At 38.2% G+C, this 20,446-nt stretch overlaps 1 pseudogene; it reads right to left on the reverse strand.

Moving 5' to 3' along the window:
* Positions 1-440: 440 nt before the first annotated feature.
* On the reverse strand, positions 441-19,083 carry LOC127235239 (nascent polypeptide-associated complex subunit alpha-like; annotated as a pseudogene).
* Positions 19,084-20,446: the final 1,363 nt, after the last annotated feature.

Genomic DNA, 20,446 nt, shown 5'->3' on the forward strand with positions numbered 1-20,446 from the left:
CTGGGCATGGGGCCTACGGCTAAGGGAAGCTGATGTACCCAGTAAGACACCATTGGAGAAAACTGATTTTTTCTATTTGAGTGAGTGCCAGTTGCAGAGAGCTTCTCGGTTAGGAGTGGAAGCTTGCGCTCTGGGACTCATCTGGATTGCACCTGTGCAGGCTGCCACAGTCTCCGTGAGTTCACGTGTGCATCAGTTGGTTTGTGTCTGGGAGACACTATGCCATTGTAGTCAACAAGCAAAAAGTTTTTTTTTCATCCAACAAGAAGCCGTAACTTTATTAGTGATAGAAACAGTACAAATTTCAAACCAAGCTGTAGTTCCACTTCTGAAACACCAAAAAAATAAATAAATAAATAAATAAATAAATAAATAAATAAATAAAAATAAAGGAGGGGTTGGGTGGGAGAAGGGGAACGTCTGTCCTTGCAGTCAAATAGTTACATTGTTAATTCCTTAATAGCATTTACAATATTGTTACTGTTGTTTTTCAGGGCTCAGACTGCCTTTGCTCATGAAGCATTTGCTTATGACATGACCAATTCAATGTCCCTAACTTCCACAACCTGTTTCATCAACCCCTTCCCCCTTGCTTTCCTGTTGTATGGTCAGAGTCTTGAGTGTTTTCCTGAATGCTTAAAGCGGCTTCACTTTGAACTTTGGATTTCTCAGCAGCTGCTAACTGTGCTTGCTGAGAAAAATCTTTAATCTTGGCTTTTACAAAAACTATGTAGGTGTCTGAAGCTGGGCTCTTGTACATATCTGGTTTTGTAATGATGAGGAGGATATTTTTGGATTTCTGGATAGTGACTCTAGTAACCCCCATAACCTATCGAAGGCCCCGTTTGGACATAAGCTTCCTTGCCTTTCTTTCACTCCAACTCTATTTTGCCTTACTGACTGGTTCTTCATCGAGTTCAGCTGCTGATGCTGGGCTTGTGGTGTGGTTGTCTGTGTGGAGTCTTGTTCCTCGAGCTCTGGAACTGATTCATCACTGTCAGCAAAAACATGTTTAATGACAGTGGGTACTGGAATGTTGAAAAAGAAAGGTAAAGTAGGAAAAAGAAAGAGAAAAAGATGAGATTATGCTAAAGAGAAGTAGTGGCCATCTTACAAAAGCTTCCAGGGGCCAAGTAGAACAATTTGAATGACAGTGTAAGCATAATAGTACTAGCTGTTACTCAGAAAATAAATACCCATGAGCCCACAGTGATATTAAATTAATAGATAAATATTTATGAAGGGGTGGATTTCAATAAATTCCAGAAGAAATAAATTTGTAGCCACCACCAGAATGTCAGAGCCACACACTCGCTGCAGGCAAAATTTATTGTTGGATGACAAAATAACTGGCCAAAATTTTGAAGAAGAAATCCTTCAAAATTAATTTTTCTGGCAATTTTGACACATTCAATTTTCTTAACAATCTTCTTCTAGAACATGATGCACTTCTTTGTGTAGACTGTAATTAGCCACACTGCAGTTTAGCCAACAGAACCTAAAAGATGAAAATATCTACTCTACCGGGCAGAAGTGTGTGGAGGAGGACTAGTGACTACCCTTTTATAAAGTGATCTGAGTTTTACATGAGCAGTAACATGCCATGTTGAAGTCACATGTCTAAGATGAGATCACACCAACTCTGTGATGCTCTTCCTGGGCTCTATATTCTAAGCCTATTGAGGATCAGATATCATACAAACCAAATGGGTTGTGAGCCCTGGCCCCAACTATTGATTGTGAGCCATGGCCATGACAGATGGGATAAACCTGAGCAATTTAGCAACTGAAGACTAACAATAATGTGACAAATGCAACTAGGTTGGGGTTTGGAAGAGAATGGGTTGGTAGTGGTGAAACAGGAAAATTTGAATAAAGTCTGTGTATTATATCAATTCAAATATATCAGTTTTCATATAAGTCTTTAGTAAATAACAAATTCAAATTAAATCTATTTATTTAAATTCATTTGAAAAGAGCTCCCTGGGTTTGAAATACTGACACCAGTGACTTTTTAGGTGTCTAATGTGATGCTAAGCCTGTAAATTAATGTTCTGGGCTAGTGGTTCTTCTCTGAGAGACATTTGAAATGGTTTGGATAGTTTGATTGTCGTGAATGCCAAAGTCAGGAAATCTCATTCGAGAGTTTTTGTCAGGATGTGGTTCCTGGACGGCCACTTCAGCAGGAAACACATTAGAAATGGAAATGGAGCCAGTGTTCTCAAAAAGTGCCATGCACTGGAATCACACGCAAGTCTGTCAATGTCCAGATTGTTGCACCCACCCTAGGTTTCTGACTCAGTGAGTCCAAGGCAGCTCTGAAATTCACAATTTAAAACAACTTGGAAGTGTTCTCTAGGTACCGCTCTTACAGATGCCTGTTGTGCAGGAATGGAAGGTATTGGAAGCATTAAGGAAGAGACATGCATCACCAGGAGTCATTTTGTTGCATCTCTACCTCTCAATTTCCTGGACAGAGAGCATAGGTCAGCTTGTTACCAGTAGTGCCTCTCTCTCTCTCTCTCTCTCTCTCTCTCTCTCTCTCTCTCTCTCTGTGTGTGTGTGTGTGTGTGTGTGTGTGTGTGTGTGTTTTCAAGTTCTTGGCAACTTATTAAAGGAATTGGAAAAGATACTCAAAGAAAGATAACACCAGGAAGTTTTATTAAGGAAAAAAAAAAAAAAAAGCAAAATTATACATTTTAGATACCCTACCCAGAGAGTTGGCAGGTCATTTCTGTGAGAACTTAAGGCATTGATTTATTGTTTGCTCATCATTTTATTGGATATTAGGGACACAGTTTCATTCTATGTTGTTATTCACAGAGGTCTTTACCAAACATGTCTCTCCCCATAACGCATATGACTAAGATCATATGCATTATGTATCAGTTTAAGATGTAAAGTATGAGATTTTGCCTAAAATTTCATTCAGAGGACACAGTATGCATTACCATTTACATACCACAGACCAGACAGGTTTGGCCTGGTGTATACACATATTTGGTGTCCATTTCTCTTATATAAATTTGAGACGTATTTCAAGAGGTTGCTAAGAGAAGTAACTTATGCCTACTGTTTAAAATGGGTATATATGTAGCTTAATGCAGAGGATAGGGGTCCCAGGTTGCTAACAGGCTCCTATGTATGTTTAAGACAGGGATTTATTAATTGCCCAAACCCAGTGGTGTTCTAGGTTGCCAAGCTTTTCCCTATGCTTGCCTACATTAACTCTGTGCGGTTAATATTTGGACATGACATTTCCTATGCTACAATGACACATATTTTCCAGTGAACACTGTGGACCCATTGTTCAGAGGGGGTGGTTCTTTGTTCAACCATCTATCACTATACAAATGGCAAAGTTTTCTGATTAGAAAGAATATGTTTCCTTTATTCCTTTTTTTAGAACCAGAATTAATGCTAAAGTCAACATTTCCTGAATTTGTGTGCCTTTTGACACATTAAAATAGATTATTATGTTAAACATCAAGAAGGTATGATTTTATCCATGCAGTGAAAGGAACTGTGTAAGCAAAATCTTAATGGTTTCCAAAGTTACGATTTGATGATTTGCTAAAATTTATAATAGCAGTTGCCTACTCAAGAGTACACACCATTTCACAGGAGATTGGACTTCAAAATCTCCTGCAGTTCTTACATGCAGTTCTTAGTCAGTATTTGTCAGGAGAGTCAACTGATCCATCCTACTGGAAGAAAGGGACTAACCAATGACTAAGCCAAGATTTAAAAAAATAAAAAAGTCAGTCTTCTAAACATGACACAAGGCAACACTGAGTCCTTTCCATCCTTGACAGTTTTAGTAACATCACATCCATAGGAGCCTGATACTACCTCATGTAGTCCAAAGAATGACAAACCATGATGTACAAAATGACTGAGGTGAAGGAATTCACTCTAGAGGTGAGTTTTGGCAGGTTGGGACCCAACACACAGTCCTCTGAGGATGTCTAACTAGTAATACACAATTCTACTTGTTGGTTTTATTTTTATTTCTTAAAAACGAGTGTGGTTTGAGTACCATGTTGAAAACAGAGAGTAAGTACAGGAAATAAAACATCCAGCTTGTTTTCACTGTGGCACAGCCGCAGACAGCGTTGGGTGGGTGAGATTCTTTGTACTCAGTGAGCTTACATTTGTGTGGCGTTGGTACTGATTGCACTTAGTCAGAATTGGAATCCCCACTTCCCTTTCTGATCTCAAGTGCATCACAGATAACAAAATTTGCATAGTCAGTTGGATGCGTGTTAACAGATTTTAAAGTAGTGGAGCTATGTTCTGGCTTTGTTACTCACTGGCTCTCTAATGTTAAGCAAATGGATTAGTATTTTTGAGTTCCCATTTCCTCATTTGTAACATGCTTTTTACAAGGATTAACTGACATAGCACACTAGAGTCCACAGTGAGTGCTGCACAATGATGGACATCCTAGTTGCTGTTTCGGCTGGCAGGTACTCAGGTTGTTGATTGTGTTGCTTGCTAAGGACAACCATGAAATTTTTGTCTACATATGAGAATTAAATCTCTCCCACTATGCTTTTATTATTACCAGGACATACGCTGATCCCTACTTGGTTTTTATACTATGTGGGGCCGGGGTGAGAGGTCATATAACAAACAAAAATAGAAGAATCAGGAATAAAAGCAAGCTTCAAACCATAATACATGCAAGGTGCAAAATGAATGATCAAGTTAGTTATAGGGTCAAATTCTTCCACTAGTGTAAAGTACAATAAAATAATTCCCTTACAGTCTACTTTCAAAGTACAATGTGCTACAAAACCCTGTAGGTTTTAATGTGAAGTCAAATTTGAATTGTTACTCATAGATTATGGTAAAAAATCAACGGCATTTTTGAGAACTGGTATAGTTCAGGGATGGCCAACATGTCTCTACAGGGATAGATAGTAAATGGTTTCAACATTACAGAGGCTCTCTGCTGCGCTATGAGGGACTCACCCTTACACATCTATGCAGTTTGGCTGTTGTAAGATGAAGGCCATTACAGATAATATATAATAAGCAAATAAGAATGTTTGTGTTCCAACAAAGCTTAATTTATAAAACACAGACCATATCCATAGCAGAGGATAAAGGAGAGATTGTCCTAGACATCACTACATGATCATCAGTTTTTGTCAATTATGTAGCTAATTGTAGCAAAATTAGGAGCAATTTCCCTCTTGAACATGAATTACTACACTGCATTTTGTAGACTGTGTCCAGGCTGCATGTCTCCTGGAACAACTGATATTGTGGAGAACAACATGCATCTGTTCCTTGACCCTTTCTTCCCCATGATCTCCATTCTTAATGTAAAAGGTATTAACTTTCTGTTCTAGTTTCCTGTGGCCTCTGCTGGTCAGATTGGGAGTTGCTACATTTTAAGGCTAGGTTAGCATGAGAGACGTAGCCTGTCAATGGATCTTGAACACATGATCAATGTCATGATGGATGCACTACAGTACGACTCAACATTGAGTAGTTCGCTCCCCCTGCCCCCCGTGTGTGTGTGTGTGTGTATGTGTGTGTGTGTGTGTGTGTGTGTGTATGTGTATGTGTGTGTGTATGTGTGTGTGTGTATGTGTGTGTGTGTGTATGTGTGTGTGTGTATGTGTGTGTGTATGTGTGTGTGTGTGTATGTGTGTGTGTATGTGTGTGTGTGTGTATGTGTGTGTGTATGTGTGTGTGTGTGTGTATGTGTGTGTGTGTGTATGTGTGTATGTGTGTGTGTGTATGTGTGTGTGTATGTGTGTGTGTGTGTGTGTATGTGTGTGTGTGTGTGTGTATAAGGCAGACCTCCTACAAAATCTATTTAGCCTTAAATTCTCACTACTTTCTGCCTAATGGCATTTTATATAAAAACACACAATATGCACACAACACAACAATGGTAGGTAGATTCTTCATTTCTCTCCTTAATTTTTAAAATTATTTAAGAAAGTCATACCATACAATATATTTTAATCATACTCCCTCATCCAACTCTTGTAAGCCACCTAATTTTATAGCCCCCCCTTTTCCCCCCTAAACCCACCAGGTCCAATTTGTGATGTGGATATACTCTTAGATATGTGACCTTTCACTGGAGTGTGGATCTATTATGGACCACACCCTTAAAAAGGAACTGACTCTCCATCTTCCAGTTGCTGGTGGGTTTTTGTGCCCACTTCCCCTTTCTCTGCTGGGATCTTGTCTGGCTTGAGCTTGTGCAGGGCTTATGTACTCTGCCACAATTACTGTAGGTTCATATGTGTAACTGCCCTGTTGTCTGGAAAACATTGTTTCTGTGGACTTACCTACTATGTCTGGCTTTGATATTATTTCTGAGTCTGGTTTACCTCCATCCATTTACCTGTGACTTTCACAGTTTAAGTTTTCAAAAGTTCAATAGTATTTCATTGTGCAAATGCACCTACCACAATTTCACCATTCAGCAATCAGTTGGTGGACATTTGGGTTGTTTCCATTTCATGGCGACTATAAATACTACAGCACTGAATATGGATGAGCAGATATCTCTACAGCAGGACACGGAATTCCTTGGGTATATGTTCTAGAGTGGTACAGCTAGATCATGCACTATATCTCCTTCCAGCTTTTTGAGGAACGACAGCATTGATTTTTGTGGCTGCACCAATGTGTATTTCTACCAGCAGTGAATACGTGTTCCTCTTTCCTGGTGTCTATGTCAGCATTTGTTATTATTTAATGTTATACTGTTCTGACTAAAGCAAGATGAAAGCTCAAACTAGTTTTAATTTGCATTCCCCTGATTGCTAGCTTTTAAATAGCTTTTGAATAGCTTTTAAAACATTTCTTGGCCATTTTGGGTTTCATATTTTGAGAACACTGTTTAATTCTATAATTTTCATTTCTTTTTCTATTTCATTTTATGAGTTCTTTATATATTCTAGGTATAAGTCCTCTATTGGATGTACAGTTGGTAAAGAGTTTTCCCGACTCAGTAGGCTGCCTCATCACCCAAAGAATGGTGTCCTTTGCTGTTCAGAATCCACTTAGTTTCCTGTAGTCTCATTCATCAATGGTTGGTCTTTGTGCCTGCATTACCAGGATCCTGTTCAAAGAGTCCTTACTGTGCGATGAGTTCAAGCACATTCCTTATGTTAGACTCATCAGATTCAGGGCATCAGGTGTTATATTGGAGTCCTTCACGTATCTGAAGCTGAGTTTTGTGTGGGGTGAAAAATAAGGGTTTAGTTTGCTTCATTCTTCTCCTTACAGTTGTGGAAGTTAACTAGCACCATTTGTCTTTTCTTTAGTGTAAGTTTTTTGTTTCTTTGTCAATATTGGATGGCTAAAAGAGTACGGGTTTAAATGTAAGTTCTCAATTCTATTCCTTTAATCAGTGTCTTTTTTCCCCTGATGCCAGGACCATGCTGTCTTTATTACCATAGCTCTGTACCATAACTGAGGCCCTTCTTAAAATAGTTTATGCCTTCATGTTCTTTAGCTTTCAGAACTTATCATTATAACTGTGCTTATCTTTCCCTTTCCCTATGAAACTGAAAATTATTCCAGAGGAATTACTGTGTAATTCTGGTACCTAATCTACTAACTTGTAGCTGTTTTGGCTTGCAAAAGTATCCTGTCTCAATGGCACACTAAAAGTTCATTTCTTACTCAAAGTGCAGTGTCATTTTCAGGGAACGTGAACATCTGTCATGCCCACAGGGGTCCTCAGGACCCTAAGATCCTTCCACTAATCATCACCCAAAAATACAAGTATTGGGCTTGAACGTTTTGTGAGCTAGTGTCAGAAACTGTGTTCTTTTACCTGTAACACAAGTTTTTGACCCGAGCCCATGCATCATGGTGTAATAAGCACCACTCTTCAAGAAACCAGTCGAGTCAGAGATGTCTTAATGAGCCACCCTTTAAAACTCCCTGCTGACTGTACATTTGCTCAACACAGTGTGCTTAGCAGACTTGCACTCAACATCTGGCAAGGCAGACTTGGAATGAAGGTTTGAATTTCTTACATAATGCATGAGGCTAATTAGCATCCTGTGTTGGATAAGTATGTTCTTTGTACTCAGTCAATTATGGCCAGGACTCAAGGTGCTACTCCTGAGGATCCCATACCATTTGGAGAACCTTCTAATTATTCTAAGTTGCTAACTCCTAAAAGCAGCTAGGACTAGCATTGATTGGCTAGCACTTCTGTCCCTCTACCTCAGGGTGTTCTTTGGTGCTACACCCTATGGATGCAGCTGACCAGATGACTGACATTTACTAGATTAACACCTGACTTCAGGAAGTCAGCTGGGCACACAGATTGATTCCCTGGGCCGCCATGGTACGTCCTTCTTGATGCATGTAAGACTGGGTGCCAACATGACACAAATATTGATATGAGGTAATTCTGAGCTAGTGAATTCAGGGTTTTGAACTGTTAAATGTCTACTCTCAGCCTTGTACTTGAGTTTCATGTATGTATCTATGACCGGCGACCAGTCTTCTGTATTCCTTCCAAAGATCTACCTCTGGGAGTTACTTTGGAATGGTAAGTATAACAGTAGTTGTTATGTACTCTGTGCACCTCAAGTGTATATCTTCAACATTGCTGTATTAGTCACTGGAAGAGTTAATGTACTGACCACAGAGAGCTTTATGACTCTGCTTAGGAGTGTCAATAAGTGCTTTTTAATAGAAACTTCATTTACTTTAGACCATTTTGTTACCATAGTCCACTATCCATTCCATGCCATTCTCTTTACTATCTGGCCTGCATTTCTGGCCACTTAGGAAAACTTCAAGTTTCCTTTCCTTTTTCCTTCAGGTGGTAATAAATGGAAGATGTGATCAACATTGTACCGAATCAAATTCTCAAATGTACAGCGACACTAATTGAAGGGTTTAAGAAAAGATGTGAGTCAACCTTTCTATCAAAGTTGTTGGAAGTTTATATGATATGCTCATAAATTCTGTAATAATTTATTTACCATCATCATTAGCAAAGCACCATAAGTGACATGAATCCTTGGAAGCCATTACTCAACATTAACTCTGCAGATGATGAAGAATCTTAAACGATGGTATAACCATCATGAAATGAATAGTATAGTGAAGAGCAGAGGGAAGAAGATAAATAACATTTACTTATAAACAAGTTGTAAACCAAGACCTCATGAATGATAATTTCAATACTAGCATTTTCTCATAAAAGGGAATGTGAAATTACCTGGGAAAGATACCATTGACAACCAAGAACATGATGATGTTGTGGTTTCTCAGTATACAAAGAAGGAGAGCACCTGAATATAAAAACAAGTCAAGTTTTACATACTTATTAGATGGTAAATAAAACAATATTTCATCTGCCAGGAGCCATCCCTGGTGGTGGACTTGTCCCAGCAGAGGATGGAAGGAGGAGGTGAGGGACAGAGTGAGCCAGGCCATGGTGGTCTGGAGAATCTTGCAGCCTGACTGACTAGCTGCCTGAGTGCTTCTTTATTTATACAGTATTCAGTAAGCAGGGATACATTCATGTTCCAAAACATAGATCATATCATTTTTGTTTGTTGGACAGGTGTTTCACTTCCTTTTGCATACTTTTAAATCTTCATTAATAAACTGACAGAGCAGAGTTATCATTCCCAATCATTTTCCATAAAGTTTTGACATCATTGATAAACAGTTATCATTTTTACTCATTAACCCTATACCCATATTTTTAAGAATTTAGAAGTATATGACAGCTGGTACTCAGGCTGGTAGCTTTTGTGGTTACAAGGACACTAGACCAAAACAAAATCTTCACTCCATCCTTGGCATTCTGCCATGTCCCAAGCAGTGTGTTATTAACTCTTAGTAGTCAGAGTGCCCAAGAAAAATCCTCAGACAAAGCTGCTGCAGTTATAATTCAGATTCTGGCATAATACAATTTTTATACTTTATAACTTTATATAGTTTGTCTGCATGTCTAATTCTGGCATTCTATTGTTCCTTAGTCATATGACACCACAGTAGCTCTGCTAACGTTTCTAAGGATGGGAGGTCCTGATATCTCATTCTTTTGTCATCTTTCTACATCATTATTTGCTCAACTATATAAGTCTCTATATAGGAAAGAGGTAGCTTCAGCTCATCTAACTTTGTTGCTGTATATGCTACAAAAGTTGCCTGCGTGTACAGTGGGAAGAGACTTGCAGTCTGGTCTGTGGCCAACTCCTCTAGGTCACCGAGTCTTGTTGACCTTTTTGATTTTACTTTGTTCTGAATATCTTGTTCATGCATAAGTACAGGGATAGACGTTTCACAGATGTCTCAAAGCCTCGTAAAGAGACCTCTGGCTTCTTTATATGTGTGACAGCCTTCAAGGTGTAGGAAGACCTTCAAGTGGCTAAGGAGATCTCCCTAAAAGCAGGAGGGGTGGTGTGTTCAGGACTTTCCTGGGGAAAGCTGAGAAGAACGCATACATGATTCATGAGAAATTTCCATCAATCCAATATCCCCAGATTGTACAAATATTAAAAATCTCCCATCTGAAATAGGTGGAGATGAAAAACAAAGATGGCATGACAGCCATCATGTGACTCAACTTTGCTGCATCTTTGTCAAAAGCTGTGCTGGCCTTGTGATTTTACTATCCTGTTAGATATGATTGTGCCATAATCAATAATTCTTAAGTATGCTCATTTATTTAATGATATACTTTAAAACCAACTTAGTGATATGAGCGAGACTCCTAAAAATAAAACTTGTCTGGGGCCGTGGACACTAATGTGGTTGTGCCTGTATATCTCCATAACTATCCTGTCCTTTGAACAGAACATTGGTTTATGTCCAAATTTCAAAAACAGGACAAAGAACTGTTCCCCAGTACAGAATCTGGTACTCTGTAGACTATCTTTGGACATGGAAATGCAGAGAAGCTATTCATAGGACAAAGCAGAGATCCCAAAGGGCAAACACAAAAGAGAACACGTCACACAGAAGCAGAAGATTGCAACTGAATTTCGTATTTTCACCAAACCACCCTCGTCCTTCACAAAGAAAACATTCCTCAACGTAAGTTCATATTAATCAACTTGATGAGAAAAGCAGTTAGCTATAGCATTACTGTATTTTAAAACAATCCCTATAAACATGGGGAAAGAGATGGAGGGATGAGGAGCTAAGTTAGTGGAGAAGTGTTGCCTTCACACAAAACAAAACAGAGAGGAGGGAAAGGGGAAGTGAGTGCCCATGTGGCACACATCCTCTGAATACAAGCGGTCCTTCCTCTACTTTCACATGCCTGTTCATCTGGCATGGCCTTGATGACTTGGGACCAACAGAATTCAGTCCATGTTTGTCTTTGGAGACTAGAGTATAAAGTATCATCTCTTCCAACTTTCAGCATGCTGGCTCAAGGGATGACTCCCAACCTCGGAAGCTCCCTGCATAAGAGGACCCACCATTCTACTGGGAGAGAAGCCTCATGGAGCAGAACTGAGATCCAAGGCAATTGAGAGTCATCTTTCACGTCCATCCCACTGGAGTCTGTGTGTGGCACCAGTCCCAGGCACCAACTACTGAAGTTCCACAAGAGACCCAGGTGAAAGCCAACTGGGTAAGCCACACCAATCCACTAGAAATAATTATAAACCATTGCTTTAAAACACTAAATTTGGGAGTATTGGGTGGCAAATGATAACAGTGATAGCCAAGAAAATAATTAAATCCTCCTTTATGGGAAGAATAAGATTGATTGACATGTGTGTCTGAAAGGATATTAGACTAATCAAAATTACTAGGGGTCTCTGGCTTCTCAGAAGATGAACTGCCATGATTTGACAAGGTGATTATCAGAAACTGTAGATGGAGTTTCTGTCTCACCTGGTCCCACAGCCATTTAGCCCCAAGTAAGCACACAGAGACCTACATTAATTATAAACCATTTGGCTGATGGCTTAGGCTTCTTACTGGCTAGATCTCTTAATTATTAACCATAACTATTAATCAATGTATTTCTACATGGCCTTATCTTACCAGAGAATGCATGGGTGAGTTCCCTCACAGAGAACAAAAACCATTATGAAATAACTAATAGTAATTGCTGGTAACTGTAGCCCCAGGTCTCAGATCCCTCAGAACCATTACCCAGCTGGTGTGAGGAAGACAGAGACGGGTTTATGAAAAGGTGATTCCGCAGACTTGGTAGATGCAGAGGAAAGGGTGGCCCATGGCAAAGCTGGAGGTAGGGAACTCAATTAGCAACTTTATTCATGCTCTGCATTTCTGTTTCCTCTTTTCGGGTCTTTGTTCTGTCTTTTCCTAAAGGGTTTTTGTAGTGTTATTAGTCAGTATACTGCTTTCTATTTGTGTGAGCCATTTCTGTACTTAAAGTAAGTAGTATTTGCTGTCCTACTTAACCACAAATCCCTTCTAGATTTTATTCAGTTGGTTTTATTTTTTATGCATGGAATTATAACATTGTATACTATTCATCCCTTTTAATGCATCCTCCCATTGCTTTGTAAAATTCTAAACTTCTCCCACTGTATACAATTCGATTCTTTTAAAATGTTTTTGAGGATACAATACTAAGTAAATCCAAATTATTTTTACTGTGTAGCATTTTTGGCCTGAAAAAAAAGAAAGCTAAACTATTCAGTAATGATGAAACACTTAATTAGGTATCTCTAATTGTCTTCCTTATCCTATATAGTTTATAAAGGAGCATGCTAGATTAAGCATGAGGCTTAAGCAAGCTAAAATAAGGGATTTCAATAAAGACATGTTGACTTTTATGACTGCATATAAATTTATTTGAAATAAAAAAGTCTCACAATATATTTATATTTTGTTCATACTGATTTTTCAGTTTCTCTCAATTCCTCAAGTGTGTAGTATGGTCCTTTGAAAAATGTATATATCTCAGAAGTTAATTCTGAAGGTTATTCTATTTTTATTGCATGAAGAAATAGCTTGTGATAAATCGGAAAAACGAATTTAAATTATTTTTTTATCTGAAGAAGTATATGTTACAAATGTTAAGGAATGTAACATGGATACAATTATATAATGTGTGTGGGGTCCCATTTTTCCTCACAGTCTGATGATGGCCACTCACTAGTGCACAAATACAAAGGGGCAGAAGCCATGACAGAGAGCTTTGTACAGCCTGTGAGCATGAAGGAAATAGCCTTCTGGAGACAGCTTCAGAGAGGCAACTCAGCTTTATTCCAGACTACGGGAGGGGGGGATATAGGGTTGAGAATAGTAGCTGGAGAATCACCTAATTTTCATTAAGTGACGTGCTCCTATTATATAGCTGGTTTAGTAGCATCATGACCCTATCAAAATAGCTAAAGCATGGCACTTAGTTACCATATGGGCAGCCAGGGAAGAACATTTGTAATGTCAAGGGTCAGACTAGAGATGAACCAGGCTTCTAGGCTTAGAAACATTCTCCAAATAAGGTCAGATAAAGAGTAGAAGTCCTCCACCAGGGAAGGGAGTCCTCCATGTTGCAGAGCTCAGAAAAGGCTGCCGGGCCACAGTAGACTACAACAACCTCTGACCAGCTGGGTCTCCCACAAATATGTAGCTACTGTGTAAGCTTACTCAACTTGACCCTTTTACACTCTGCCCTCCCCTACAAACCATCTTACAGGTTTTGTTGTTGTTCTAAAGGAATATAGTTAGGGAAAGAGTGATGAGTACAATACATCAACATGTGTCAGGACATTTCAAAGGAGGTCATGCTACATCATCTTCTTTCTCATCTGCACACTAGGCACAGACTATTACAGTAGCTACATGTCAGTGCAGTGTCGTTCAATAAAGTATGAAGGCTATTGGTGCCCCAGTGTTCCCGTGGGCCCTTTGTAAGTGCTGGCTAATGAAACCACACTCACCCTAACAGCACCTGACACTGGTGACATTTCTTCTAGATCTAATAATGTAGACAGATATTGGGTAACCTCCAAGATCATTTCCACTCTAACTATTCTTAGTCTAAAGGTCAGCACTGGCTTGTAGTGTGGAAATAGCATACACTGGTCTATGGGCTATAGTGCTGTCTCATCAAGGACAGATTAAAAACAGTGATGCCTATGGTTAGGACATTATGATTTTGCTTCCCCCCTCCAGCTATCTCTCTCTTATACATAGTGCTTGACCATAGCCATCAATGACATCTCATTTCAATTATTTTGTAATGTTTGAATTTTTAATATTTGAAAAGTTCTTACCCCTCCAAGAACCGTGATTCCCCTTCCTTCCCTTCCAACTTAGTGTTCTGTCTCTTTTTTCAAAAAATGTAGAAAGTCCAATTTGTGGTGCCTATTTTCTCATGGGAGTGTGGCTGGAGCATAGAGGACTTATGAGGTCCATACCCTTGAAGACCAACAGATTGCCCCCTCCCAGAGGCCATCAATTTTCAATAGATCCCCAGGTATGGGTGGAGGTTCTTTATTTTAACTGAAAAGGTGTGTGGTCACTAACTATATACTCTGATTCCAAACATTCCCAGAGATCCCAACAATTCCTTAAGCAAATAGTACAGAGTTCTCTTAATGTCCTCTAGCTATACGTGCTATTTTATCTGGAGACGTGCATATCTATTATGACTTAAAATCTCTGTGAGACTGACAATATAGTTATCTTCATTGACATATGGAGAAACGACATCAGTGTGTCACCAAATTACAAGCAAACTCTCACCATCTAATACCACACCCCTGGCATTATTTTGAATCTACGCTGTAGTCTCAATGCAACAACGCCTATGGCTTATGCCTGGACTAACTGGGTGGCCATGCACCCCCTCCTATTGTCTGTCAATACACTTGTCCATCCCTTGCCTTTGCTTATGAGTGGCTTTCACTGTAAAGCTGCCTGCTTCAACTCTATCACAATGCCATGGTATTTGTTGGAATTTTACCAGCAGCATTGTCTCGCCCTTCATTTCAACCCATATTCAGAGAGCCCTCTGAGAGTCATAAATGATTCATTTATTACATAATCTGTTTCCAAGACCAAGACTGAATTTACACTTTCCAAAGTGCTCTTGGAGTGTAATGTCTTCACAGTCAGGGTTACACACCACAGGAAAGAAAGATCCAGATTATGAAACAATCCAGGGCTTCAAGATGTTGTTCAAACAGTATTTATATGAGGGAGTTGGGTTACCAATTTGGATTTCTTTTTGATGTATTATTCAATAACTTTTCAAGACTCAGTTTCCTCGTCTGTAGGAAAGTATTAACACATGACATGCCTAATTTATGAAGATTTTATATGATTATAAATAGATAACCCTCAGAAAACTGCTTTTAAAGTATAATGTGTTATAAAACTATGCCATGTTGATTATTTACAAAGCATTTTAGATTTACAGGTATATCTTTGTGGTTTGGGAGATTTACATGAACAGCATTTTCTTGAATTCAAAGTTCATCTGGAAACATATTTACCCCAGTAAATTCTATGGCTATGATGTGAATGGCAAACCATTCATTGATAAATCAACAATCAGCATCCAGGAACATCCTAAGCAAGCCTTGGGAGATACTTGGTGCCAGAAGCTGATGCCTAGATGACCCATCAAAATATAAATAAGCTTTCTCAAAAAGTTGACTTATTTGAGGTTGTAAGAAAGCAGGCATTTTAACATTTCTTGCATAATAGAAAATAATCAAGTAAGTACCCGAGGCTTCTGAGTCCTTTGCTCATTCAGACAACTTTCTTTTTTTTTAATATTTAAAATTGTTTTGTTAGTTTATTAATGTATGCTATTTCTCTGATCACATAGTATGAACTTTGAAAGTTATTTCAGGTTGACATGAAGACATTATAACTACATATATATATATATATATTGATAGAAACTAAATGACATATTTAATAATGTAAACCAATTTTTTTCAATAATCATAAATTGGAACTAAACAAACTAGTCTTAGAAAAAGGCAATCCATCATTTGTTTACCACAACAAATACAATGAGCCAGCCTTACAAGAAATATTTTGGCAGATCTTCAGCTAAAAATATCAATTGAACTAAGATTATTTAATTATATTTGGTCAACCTGTAACAATGAAAACTTGGAACCAGAGGTATCCTCAAAAGATGGTTCAAGATTTTCAAGACAATTAAATGTTACCACAAAAGGACAATAGGATTGGAATAGTATACTTCTATAAGTAACAGTAGTGTTATTTTTGTTTTTTTTTTTTGACAGTTTTACATTTATTATGCAATAAGTGCTGCAACTCAATTAAATTAGAGAAGTTTTTTTGACAAATTATTTTAGTAGGCCCTAACAAATGGATAATAAATCTATGAAATAGCCAACCATAGGAATAAAGTTGCAGATTACCCAATACCTCTTTTGGTGGGGATTTTTTTTATTTATTTTATATAACAAAGTCCATTTAAATGAAAACAAACATTTATAGACAATATTTGGGAATTTGGGCGTCGCTCTTTCCAAACTAGTTCCTGCTGGTAAGGGACACTATCATGGGGGATTCGAAGAAGATTCAGAAATCCTGGCTGTAGTCTGTAAGGCTACTTTGTCCAGCTGTTTTGAATGTAGGATCACCTGGTACTCTGTTTCAGGTGGTCTGGCTTGATCAAACCACATTAGTCTGGAAGGAATCCAATCTTTTCATTTTCTATGACTTATTGTTTGGTGCTTCTTTCTGCTCAGTTTACCTGCTTCCCATGGTGAGCATCTAGTGTGTCCCAGGTGTGTTGTTGGGCTATAATCCAATAACACTTGGAGCTGGAAAATTAATTTTCTGATGTTCCTACTTCAATTCCCTTTTATTGCACCTGAAGTTTGTCTTATATTTCCCCCTTAACAAAAGCAAAAACAAATAGATTTTTTTTCTTCAGTTCCTTCCATCCTACAGAAAGCCGTGAGTTAAAAGAGGCCGGTCTGCCCATGCTGTCAAATCCTTTAGTAAAGAAAGTCAAAGTACCTTACTAGTAAATCATCCAGTCATCCCTTAGTGCCTGATAATTGGAGAGACAGACAAGTATAATGTAATTAGCAGTTCATAGAATGTACATCTTTTTGTATTTCCTTCTTTAATGACTTGCCTTATAGAGCCCATTCCCTAGTGTCTTTAGGCTCTTTGGGGTAAATAATTTAAATTCCCAAGGTGATTTACATTGTAGACACAGCCTACAATGTCCCTCCTCTTGTCTCATTTTATGTAAAAAACAAAATTTTCCTTACTCAGAAAGGGGAAGAGACAGGGACTCACCCAGCAATAGTCTATCTTTGCTGAGCTATGTCCTCTCTGCTTTGTATAATTTATTTTGTGCACCCCTCATATCAAGTCAGTGAAATGGGTATTATGTGGTCACTTCTATGACTCAGTCCCCTATTTCTCAGAGATCTCAATGCAGGTGTAGAATTTGGACCTAGATCTACCTGAACACAAATTGTCTTGCTCTGTATCATATCAGCTTTGACTGTCCTACTATTCTGAGTAATCAAGAAGGAACTAGAAAAAAAGTTAATTGTATACTGGTCTTGATTTTAATGTCTCTAAAATATACTTCCTATTTCATCAATGTATATAATAGAAACTGAAAAACCCCTTTACCTTAGACAATTTTACTAATAACCCCTAACTGAAACATACACATTTCTCTGTATTCTTCACAGCCAACATGTCACAATCCCCTAGAATCTTCTTTATGAATGCTGCCATCCGTCTTTCCTTGGCACTAAACTGGACTCTGACTCTTAGTCATACAAATCTTGAATGAGATTTAGGGAGAATATCATATTACCAACTCAAAGCATGGGAACAAATGATTTTAAGAACTTGCTATGAATTATGGGTTATAAAAAGAAGAGGCTATCTCTGATCATATCAAATTTACAACATCATTGAATAGATAAAACATATTTATCTTAAGCCTACACAGAACTTAGGAAATACTTGCCTAATTAAACAACAACAATCTCTAAATAGAAATGTTAGTTTCGATGCTGAGGAACTACCTTAATTTATGGATATGATTAAGATTAATATCAAAATAAGCATGACATATACGGCATGAAGATAATTCTTTATAAAGCTAAAACAGCATATCATGAACTTCACTAAGTGCCAAATCAGAGGAAATTGCCTCAGGCGCTGTTCCGGACCACTGACTGAGTGAGGTTTTTCATCATCCTCACTATGGAGACCTTCGTTTCCAAGAGACTGAGTCACTTCAGTTCATACATCTTAAAGTGTTCAGACATTAGCACACTATTTTTACATGCAATGGATTAATAAACAGCAGCTGAATAAATGAACAAGTAACGGATCAAAATAGAAACCCAAACCTGTGTATCTGTTAGTCCACACTTATGGATTGCATTGCTTTCAGTGCGGCTTATGGACTTTTCTGGATAGGAGAGCTGCATATGATTTACAATGCTGCTCAGTGAATGTTCTTATTATGAAAAGTCTAGGAGGCTGTAAAGGATCCTAGGAGACCTTCAGAATCCTGAGAGAGTGACTTCATCTCCAGAAGTGTGACATCTAGACACACACATGTTAACACACTGAGCCTGTCCTTAATTGTTAGAAGCTCATAACTGAGACAGAATGGGTCTGATTGTTAGTTTTTAGTAGGGTACACATTGATTGGATTATTGGCTTATTAAGTTCCAACCATTTCTGCACATTACTTTTTCTATAAGCATGATACTGTCATTGGTTGGCAAAGGCAGATTGAAATGAGTTAGAATGAGTACTGGTTTTCAGAACTACGAAGTATTTCCATTAGTCAGCAACATGGTGACTTTATGTCTTCTGTCTTTAGTCTTCCATTGTATTCCTCCATTAGCCAAAGGTGTAGGAGAGACCTCTGTATAGGATTTCCACTTGGAATCTTTCAACTTCACAATAATAAGAAAAACGAAAAGCAAACTACTTGCATCCAGTAGAAACCATGCCTCGATTTTGTTCTTTGTCCAGGTTAGCACTACATAGCACAATATTCTCACGGTGTGGGACAGTATCACCATGCTGCTGCAGCCTCTCATTCCTGACCGTGGGGACAAATGACCACTGCTTCAGTATGATATATGACCGCATTATGATGTTGGGTAGGTCAACTACAAGGAACACAGTCTCAAATCACAATTCTTTTGAACAAAGATGACTTTATCAGGGCATGATCTCATAGCAAACTGAAGTTTTTTTTAATCAGGACATCATCCTCTATGTGAACTGTTAGTAGTTTTCAGTGAGGTTTCATTCACAACAGTGTTCCTTGCAAAATGATAAGTACAATTCTTGACTGTTTCTGTTGTGAGATTATCAAGTCATTGAAAGTGAGTACAAAAGAGAACACATGACTAGAAAATAAAGTATCTTCAAGACAAAAAAAAAGTCCATTTAAACAAGCGTAACACAGACTAAAAGTTACAATTCAGGGGTAAGAGGTTTACCAAACTCCAAGCTTGCAGAATTGTCAATTCTCCATTCATGGACTTTGTCAGAAGAACAAGTGTCACCCAAACCACAATGAGTAAACAGTATGTAAGCAGCTACAATGATGGAGATTTCAGATATGGAGGAAACAGCTGCTGCTTGCTAATCTGAAAATGGTGTCAAGTTCTCGGCTTGTGGCGACTATGGCTATGAGATTTCTAACTGGTGGACTCCCATGGACTAACTACTCACAGTGGGTTCCAGAGGAAGTCCTGGTTTGGGGGAATTTGCAATTGTTATAGGGTTTTTCTATGTTTTCAGAGTTGGGAGCTGATGAAAGGAGTGAGTTTCATGTTAAATCTAATACACCAATACATGTCACTATGAATTTTCACAACCTCATTTTAGTTACTGTGAGCAACACCAGTTTTGAGAATTGAGTGGTCTCAGAAATAAACACATGATTATTAGCATATATTCAAAGCAGCAGCAGGAATAAACTGTATGAAGTCCATTAGGAAATGCTGCAGGGTTTAGTTACAGATGTACTGAGGAGCACATCTTTTGGGAAAACTTCTCTAACAGTATTTAACTGTTCCCACATCATGGGAATCTCATCTTGATCCATGGAAATACCATTAAGGCACTTCCTCCATTAGATAATGGTAAGACAACTAGTAATTTCTGTTGGGACTGGAATTACATAGAGGCAAAGAATACAGTAAGCCTTATATGCTGGTTCAAGGCCACATATACAGTCAGTAGCCATTCATTGGAATGCCATGTTGTTATAGCACTAGCAGGAGTATCTAACACTTAACATTACAAGCATGACTCCATCAAGAGAATTCACACTCAAGAATTAAAAAAAAAAAAAAACCCTTCTTAATATTCTAAATTTTTGTTTGTTAGTTTGTTTGTTTACACTGCATTGGTAGTTCTTGGGCATGTGTGACCCATGGGCTATGGAATGGTATTTCTATTTTTTTTTTTTTTTTTTTTTTTTTTTTTTTTTGAGACAGGG

The sequence above is a fragment of the Phodopus roborovskii genome, unplaced genomic scaffold, assembly GCF_943737965.1.
Source record: "Phodopus roborovskii unplaced genomic scaffold, PHOROB, whole genome shotgun sequence".
Lineage (NCBI taxonomy): Eukaryota > Metazoa > Chordata > Mammalia > Rodentia > Cricetidae > Phodopus > Phodopus roborovskii.